The sequence below is a fragment of the Rhinolophus sinicus genome, chromosome X (assembly GCF_036562045.2).
Source record: "Rhinolophus sinicus isolate RSC01 chromosome X, ASM3656204v1, whole genome shotgun sequence".
NCBI classification, from domain to species: Eukaryota; Metazoa; Chordata; class Mammalia; order Chiroptera; family Rhinolophidae; genus Rhinolophus; species Rhinolophus sinicus.
Window position 1 is genome coordinate 82764313 of NC_133768.1, and position 8540 is coordinate 82772852.

The 8540-nt window shown below is 38.9% G+C and overlaps 1 pseudogene; it reads left to right on the forward strand.

Annotated features, from left to right (window-relative positions):
• The first annotated feature begins 6064 nt into the window (after positions 1 to 6064).
• On the forward strand, positions 6065 to 6695 carry LOC109439606 (large ribosomal subunit protein uL1; annotated as a pseudogene).
• Positions 6696 to 8540: the final 1845 nt, after the last annotated feature.

Genomic DNA, 8540 nt, shown 5'->3' on the forward strand with positions numbered 1-8540 from the left:
GCTGCTAGTCCCCAGAAAACACCTCACTTCAGATGGTTCTCCAGGTCGATTGTTCTATAATTTAGTTGTAATTTTAATGTGTTCACAGAAGGAAACAGGCACAGTGCTTATTTACTCCGCCATCTTGGATCTCTCCAAAGAATTTTCTAAACATATTCTTCCCATCTCCTTCCCTCCCCAGAACATGCTTGAATCAAGTTTTCTTATACCCCACAACCACATGAGCTCAAATGCTCTTTTCAAGGTTCAAATGCCTCATGTATCAGTTAGCTTTGGCTGGGTAACAAATCACTTCAAAATTTAGTGATTGGATCAGTTCTTTGTTACCTCAACCTTCTGGAGTTCAGCTATGTGATCTGGGCTCAGTTGTGAAGTTCTTCTGTAGGTCTCTCCTTGCGCACTCTTGTGTCTGCAGCCAGGAATGGATGACCTGTATCTAGGATGTCTGGGATCCACAGGCTATCAGCATGGATGCCTTGGTTGTCTTCCATATATCCTTTATAGTAGAATAACTTGGGCTTGTTCACATGGCAGCAGCATTCAGGAAGAAAAGAGAAGAACCTGCAAGGTCTTTTGAGAACTAGGTTCAGAAATTGTGCAATGTGCCATATTTTGTTGATAAAATCAAATCACATGGCCAGCCCAGATTCCAGGCATTGGGAAGAAGAGTTATCTCTGGATGAAAGGTGGCTCTTTATAATCAAACAAAACTTTATGTGATCAAATCTTCTTCTTTGATCAATTAGCATAATTAGACACTATTAACCTTTACACCCTTTTCTTCATCTTAAAAAAATTGATGTACAGTTCAAATATAATAAATTGCATATATTTAATGCACCACACTTTCATAAGTTTTAACACCTGCATACACCCTTGAAATCATCATCACTTTCAACATAAGGAACACACCTTAACACTCACTCCCTTAAGTTTCCTTGTGTCTTGTTAGTGTCTCCCTACTGCCCTTCCCTGCCTCCCATCCCCAAGCAAACATTTGTCTAATTTTTGCCACTATGTATTAATTTGCATTTTCTAGGATTTTATATAAATGAAATCATACAGTATGAACTTGTCTTGTATATCCGGCTTCTTTCACTCAGCATAAATTTTTTGAGCTTTATCCATGTTTCTGAGTGTATCAGTTTGTTTTTTGTTTGTCTGTTTTGCTAAGCGGTATTTTATTGTACAGCTATACCACAAATTGTTTATCCACTTACCTTGATGGACATTTAGGTTATTTCTGGGTTTTGGTTCTTATAAATAATCTGATATGAGCAACTAGCCCTTCCAGCTGTGCACCTGTAGACTCCCAGCCTCATTCACATCACCAGCATCCACTGCTGTGCTGCACTGTGGAAACCCTACAGCCACATGGTTGCTGGTCTATAGCCAAGTATCGCACAGGTACTTGTGGGCTCAGCTCTGTCTCCTGTCAGTGGCCTGCACTGTTATGCTCACCTCCAGCTACCCTTTCCAGCTATGCAACTACATGCACCCAGCCCAGATCCCTTTGCTGGCCTCCAGTGCCATGCACACACCCATGGGAAGACCCTGTAGCCACAAGAGTGTTACACTGTCAGCCAGAGTACCCACAGCTATCAATGAACCTGTAGTTGGCCCTGCCCTTGCTGTTGGCACTGCCTTCCTCCACTATGTGTGTGTCTGCAACTGCCTCCTACAACCACACAGCCCCTGTAACTGAGTCTTGCAGCTGCTTGTGTGCATTCTATTGGCTATATCCAGGATGGCTGCCTGACCTGGTTCCTAGTTGCTGTACAAAGAGGTTGAGTTCATCTCAAGAGAAAGAATAAAGGTACTATTTTCCACCCTACTAATTTCATTTGAGCCTTCATTTGAGGAAGTATAATTCAATGTTAAAGGTATTTCCCCCTGACAAGAAAAACTTATTGAGGGCTTATGTTTTTGTAGAAACTATTGACCTAATTAATATATTTATTGGCATATGAACTGATTAGGAAACAGCAAGTATCTGTTAATGGTCCCAGTGGAAAAAATCATAGGTTTGGGGGGAAAATCATGTTTGTGAAGAGTTCTCAATCCCTACGACTTCAATTCTTTCCATACACCAAGGAAGGGGCTGCTTGATCTGTGTAGGGTTTAAGGTAGAAAGTGTGGCACCAGTGTCAACTAGGACAGGATAAAAGTCATTTTCAATCTGAATAGATGTTTCTCCTAAAATATTCAAGGGGTAGAGGGCAAGTAGCCTCTTTTTCTCCTCTAAGAACTGTCTTTAGGGAGTTTACAATCAATGAAAATAGTTTGTCGTTGCTAAATTTTGAATTTTGAGCAGTCTCATTTCAAAAGACCAGGTTTGGTTTTGTTTTTTCAGTAATGACAAATCCCTTCAGGGTTGGGTTTAGCTTTACAATTGGCCTTTGCCTCCAATTATTGGAGCTGTAGATTAATTATTTGATTTGCTTTCTTGTCTCTAGCTTTATCAAAAGATTGGGCTAAGGAATCAGCATGGGCCCCAAGTTGAGCAGTGGGAAGAACTTCCCAGTCTTTTTTAGTTAAGGCAGACAGTTCTCTGTCTAATCTATTAGGAAAACCTGAATTTAAGGCAAATTTTGTTGTCTCAGCATCGATAGATGAGCCAAGCTTTTCATGAAGGACAGGACAGAGCCATGTGAAATCATTATAAATGGATTTTCCTTTAATTTTTGAATTTTATAGCAGTCTACAGGTTTTGGAAAGGCTCACGGAATAGAGTCTCACAGCCATTCAGCAATGCAGTTGTCTCCTTCAAAAGCTAGGCCCAGATTATTGGGTAAGGCTCCTAGAGGAGTTTTGGGATCTTGACAACCTGCAAGTTGCATCCTGTGTTGTGCCCCTCTGGGCCCCACAAGCATGGTAACTAGCTGACATAAATCAGGTAATATGGGCAAAAGGAATGTATGGTAACATTCAACGCTTGCTTAAATGGGTGATGGTTTTCATGTAAATATGAGGACTTTAATAATGTCTTAGATGAGCAAACATAAGATATATCAGGTTTTACTTCAGGAGACACTGCTGGGGAACCCTAACTCTAACCCTAACCCTTGCCCTTACCCTAACCCGAACCATAACTCTAGCACTAATTTAAAATCAGATCTTAACCTGAAAGCTAATTCTAATTGTAAATTTAATCCTAAACCTAATCCTAAACTCAACCCTAACTCTCACCCTAACTCAAAACCTAACCTTAACCCTAAAACTAACAACATATGTAAACCCAACCCTAGTCTTCACCTTAACACTAAACCCAAAATTAACCCATATTGAAACCCAAACCTTAAACTCAAAGGTAATGCAAACCCTAATCCTAATCGTGTACTCAACCCCTACCTAAACCTAAATTTAACCCTAACTCTAGCCATAACACTAAACTTAAAACCTAACCCTAACCCTGAAACTAATCCTAACCATAGCCCTTACCTTAAATCCAAACCTAAACCTAAAGCTAATTTAAATCTAAAACAGAATCTTAAAAGTAACTCTAAGCCTAACCATAACCATACCCTAATCATAAACTCAACCGAACCCTAACCCTAATGCTAACTCTAACACTAACCCTAACTATTATCATATTTCAAAACTTAACCCCAACCTTAAAGCTTACTCTAATCGTAACCCTAATCATAAACTGAACACTATCTCCAACCTAACCCTTACCTTAAACTTAACCAAAAACTTAATGTAAATCTAAATCTAAATGTAAATCGAAACCTAACACTAACCTTACCTCATACCCTAGCCCTCAGCCTAACCTTAATTCAAACCCAACCCCTAAATTAAGAGCTAACTCTAATTATAACCATAACCCTAAGCATAAACTAAACCCTAACACTATTCCTAACCATAACACTTACCCAAAACATGTTACCTCAACTTAACCCCAAACTTAACTTTAACCCTAGCTCTTAGCTGAAACCTAACATGAAACTTAACTCGAATTTCAACCTAAACCCTAACCTCAAAGTTAACTCTAACCCTAAACTTAATCCAAACCTTAACTCTAACTCTGAATATAAACCTAACCATAACTCTTAATTTAATCCTAATCCTAGCTCTCACCCTAAACCTAACTATAACCCTAACTCAAAATCTAACCCTAAAACTAAACTTAACACTAACCTGAGACCTTAACCAAACCTTTAACCGAACCCCAAAAAATAATTTAAACAAACCCTAAACTCAAAGCTAAATCTCACCCTAACCCTAAATATAAAATCAAACTTAACCATAAGCCTGGTTCTAATTGTAACCCTAACTCTAAACCTAATGCCCTACCTAACCTTAACTCAAAAGTTAGTCCTCATCCTAACCCTTAACTTAAACCTAACCCTAACCCTATCCCTGACCCTAACCCTAAACCTACTCTAAACTTAACCCAAATCCAACCCTAAATGTAACACTAACCCTTATCCAAACCCTGTGTCTTACCTTAATACTGACCCTAACACCAACCCTAATTTAAACCCTACTTTTAAACTTAATCCTAACCCTAACTTTAACACTAGCACAAATGTAACATTAACCATAAATTGTAACCCAAACCTAAGCCTAACCCTAACACTAACCTTAACCTTAACCTTAACCTTAACCTTAACATTAACTCAAAATCTAACCCTAACTTAAACCTAACCCTAAACTCAGCCCTTACCTTAACCCTAATCCTAAACCTAATTTAAACAAAAACATTAATCTCAATGCTAACTCAGACCCCAACCTAAAATATAAACTAAACCCTAACCTAACCCTAACCCTAATAGTAAGCTGACTAAAAATCTAACCCTAACCTACCCCTAACCCTAAACCTAACACCAACACTACCTTTCCCTAATCCTTACCCTAAACCTAACTCTAATTTAAACCCAAACCCTAACCTCAAAGCTAACCATAACTATAACTATAAACCTAACCCTAATTCTAACCCTAACCTACTATTAATCCAAAACCTAACCCTAACCCTAACCTAAAGCAAAACTCACCTAACTCTAGCCCTTACTCTACAACTACCCTAACCCTAAAACTAATACACAACCCAACTCAAACACCAACCGTAAACCTAATCCAAACACTATGCATTAACCTAATGCTAATTCTAACACTAACTCTGGTGTAAATCCAAAAACTAACCTCAAAGCTATCTCTAACTCAAATCCTAACCCTTAACTCAATCATAAACTTAACCCGAACAATAACACAAACCCTAACTTCAAAGATTATTCTACCTCTAATGTTAACTTAACCCCGATAATAATCTCAACACTATCCATAACACTAACCATGAACCCTACTGTAACCGTAAGCTTAAACCCAACCCTTATACAAAACTTAACCCTAAATGTAAACATAAACTTTACCCTACCCTAGTGTCTACCCAAACCCTAAACTAAACCTAACTATAAATTCAACCTAAACCTTAACCTCAAGGCTAAATCTAACCCTACCCCAATTCTAATCCTAATCATACAAGCAACTGTAAACCCAACTCTACCCCTAATTCTAACACTAACACTACCCTAAACCTAACACTAACCCTAGCCTTTACCTTTATCCTAGAACTCACCCTAACCCTAACCTAAACCCATACTGTAACCTGGGCTAAATTTAATCCTAAACTGAACCCTAATCATAAACTCAATGCTAACCCTATCCCTAATACTGACTTCAACCCCAACCCCAACTCCAAACCTAAACCTAACCCTAGCCCTAAACCTAGCTCTTTCCCTAACCCCAACACTAAGCTTATCTCTAGTTGAAACCCAAGCCCTAACCTCAGAACTAACCCTAACCCTAACCCACCTCAAAGTCTACTTCTAACCCTAACAAACCTAAACCTAATCCTGACCCTAACCTTAATCCTAATCTTTACATCAACCAAAACCTAACCCTAACTCATTCATCCTAACCTCAACACTAGACCTAACACTAAAGCTAACCCTAAGCCTAAACCTATCTTCAACCCCAAAAGTAAACCTAACAGTAACATTAACCCTACTCCTACACTCAAGACAAAACCTGGCTCTTTTCCTGTTTTTGGGTGCGAGGCAACATGAGCAGCAAAGTCTCCCGTGACACTCTCTACGAGGCACGGAAACCAGTGCAAGTGCCGGAAGTTTTTGGAAACTATGGAGCTGCAGATCAGCTTGAAGAACTATGACCCTCAGAAGGACAAATGCTTCTCAGGCACCATGAGGCTTAAATCCACTCCCCGCCCCAAGTTCTCTATATGTGTTCTGGTGGACCAGCAGCACTGTGATGAGGCCAAGGCTGTGGATATCCCCCACATTGGGGTTAGGGACATTGAGGCACTGAGGAAGCTCAACAAGAATAAGAAACTGGTCAACAATCTGGCCAAGAAGTATGATGCATTTTTGTCTTCAGAGTCTCTGATCAAGCAGGTCCCATGAATCCTGGGCCCAGGCCTGAATAAGGCTGGCGAGTTCCCTTCCTTGCTGACCCACAATGAGAACATGGTGGACAAAGTCGATGAAGTGAAATCCACTATCAAGTTCCAGATGAAGAAGATGCTGTGTCTGGCAGTGGCTGTTGGCCACATGAAGATGACAGATGATGAGCGTGTGTACAACATGAACTTAGCTGTCAATTTCCTGGTATCATTGCTCAAAAGGAACTGGCAGGACATCCAGAGCACCATGGGGAAGCCTCAGTGCCTGTACTAAGGCACAACTTAATAAACCATAGTGTTACCAAAACATAAAAATAAAAATAACACAAAACATGACCCCCACCCTAGGCCTAGTCCTAAATGTAACACTAACCCTAACATTAACTCTCACCTTAAGCCTAACCCTGTACTGAAACTCAACCCTAAACTTAAACTTAACCCTAACCTTAAATTAACCTTAATCCTAAACTCAATCCTAACCCTGACCTTCATGGTATCATAATCCCAAACCTAATTTTACCACCAACACAAACACTAATCCTACCATCAACATAAACCTTGACTATAACCTGAACCCTAAATCTATACATGACCACAACCCTTAACCTATACTTAGCCCTAACCCTACACCCTAACTAAACTCTAAACCTAACCTCTATCTGAATCCTAAAGCTAATTCTATTCCTAAACTTAACGTAATTCTGACCTTAATTTTAACCATAACCTTCACCCTAACACTAACCTCGAACACTACACTAAACACAACCAAATCCAAAACTTAACACAATGTTAACCTCATCCTTAAGGCTCTACCAAACACTAACACTTACCCTAAACCTAACCTTAACCTCAATTCTAACTCTAATACTAATCCTTACACTAAGCAAACCATTGACATAAGTGAAACATTAAACCCTAACAGTGACCATAACCCTAACCGCAATCCTACCTCAAATCTCACATTAACACCAACTGTAACGTAAAAACCACAACGTAAAAACCCTAATGCCAATCCTAACCCAGACCATAACCCTAATCACAAACTTTATAAATGCAACGCTAACCCTAATCCTAACCCTAAACCCTAACCCTAATTTAAACACTAACCCTAAATCTAACCCTAACCCCAACCTTCACCTTAACCCTAACCTTAACCTTAACCCTAACTCTAACTCTAACCCTAATGTAAACCAAAAATCTAACCTCAAAACTCACTCTGTCCCTAACACTAACCTAATTATAAATTCAACCCTAATACTAACTCAAAACCTAACACTACCTGTAACCCTAACCTCAAACCTAACCCTAAACTTAGCACTTACCCTAAACCTACCACTAACCTAATTGAAACCCAAACTCTAACCACAAAGCTAATCCTAACCCTACAATGAACCCTAATCATATACTCTACACTAACCCTAACAATAACTTCAACTCTTCCCTAACCCTTAACTGTAACCCTAACCTCAAACTTAACACTAAACCCAACCCTAAACCTACTACTTACCCTAGCAGTTATCCTAAACTTAAACATAAACTAAACACTAATTTAAACCTATACTCTATACTCAAAGCTAATTGTAACCATAATCATAAACTTAACCTTTACCTTACATAATTATAACCCTAACCTTAACCTTAATTAAAAACCCAAACCCACCACTAAGCTTAATCCTAAAGATACCCTAATACAAAACCCTTACCCTAACAGTAAACCTAAACCTAATTAATTCCTAAACAGAACCTCAAACTTAGCACTAAACTAACGATAATCATAAATACAAGGCTAACCTTAAGTCTAACCCTAACTCTAACTGAACCCTAACTGTAAGCTTACCTTAAAACATAAACCCTAACCCTGACACTAAACTGAACCCTAATTTAAACACAAACCCTTACCTCAGTTAACTCTTAATCTAATTCTAAACCTAACTTTAACTCAAACTCTAACCCTAACCCTAATTTCAAACCTAACCCTAATCTTATCTCTAACCCTAGACTAATTTTAACCTTAACCCTTAACCTAACCTTTACCCTAATTCTAGTCCTAATCCTAATTGAAACCCAAACCCTACCTCAAAGCTAACTCTAACCCTAACCCTAAACCTAATCATAAAAT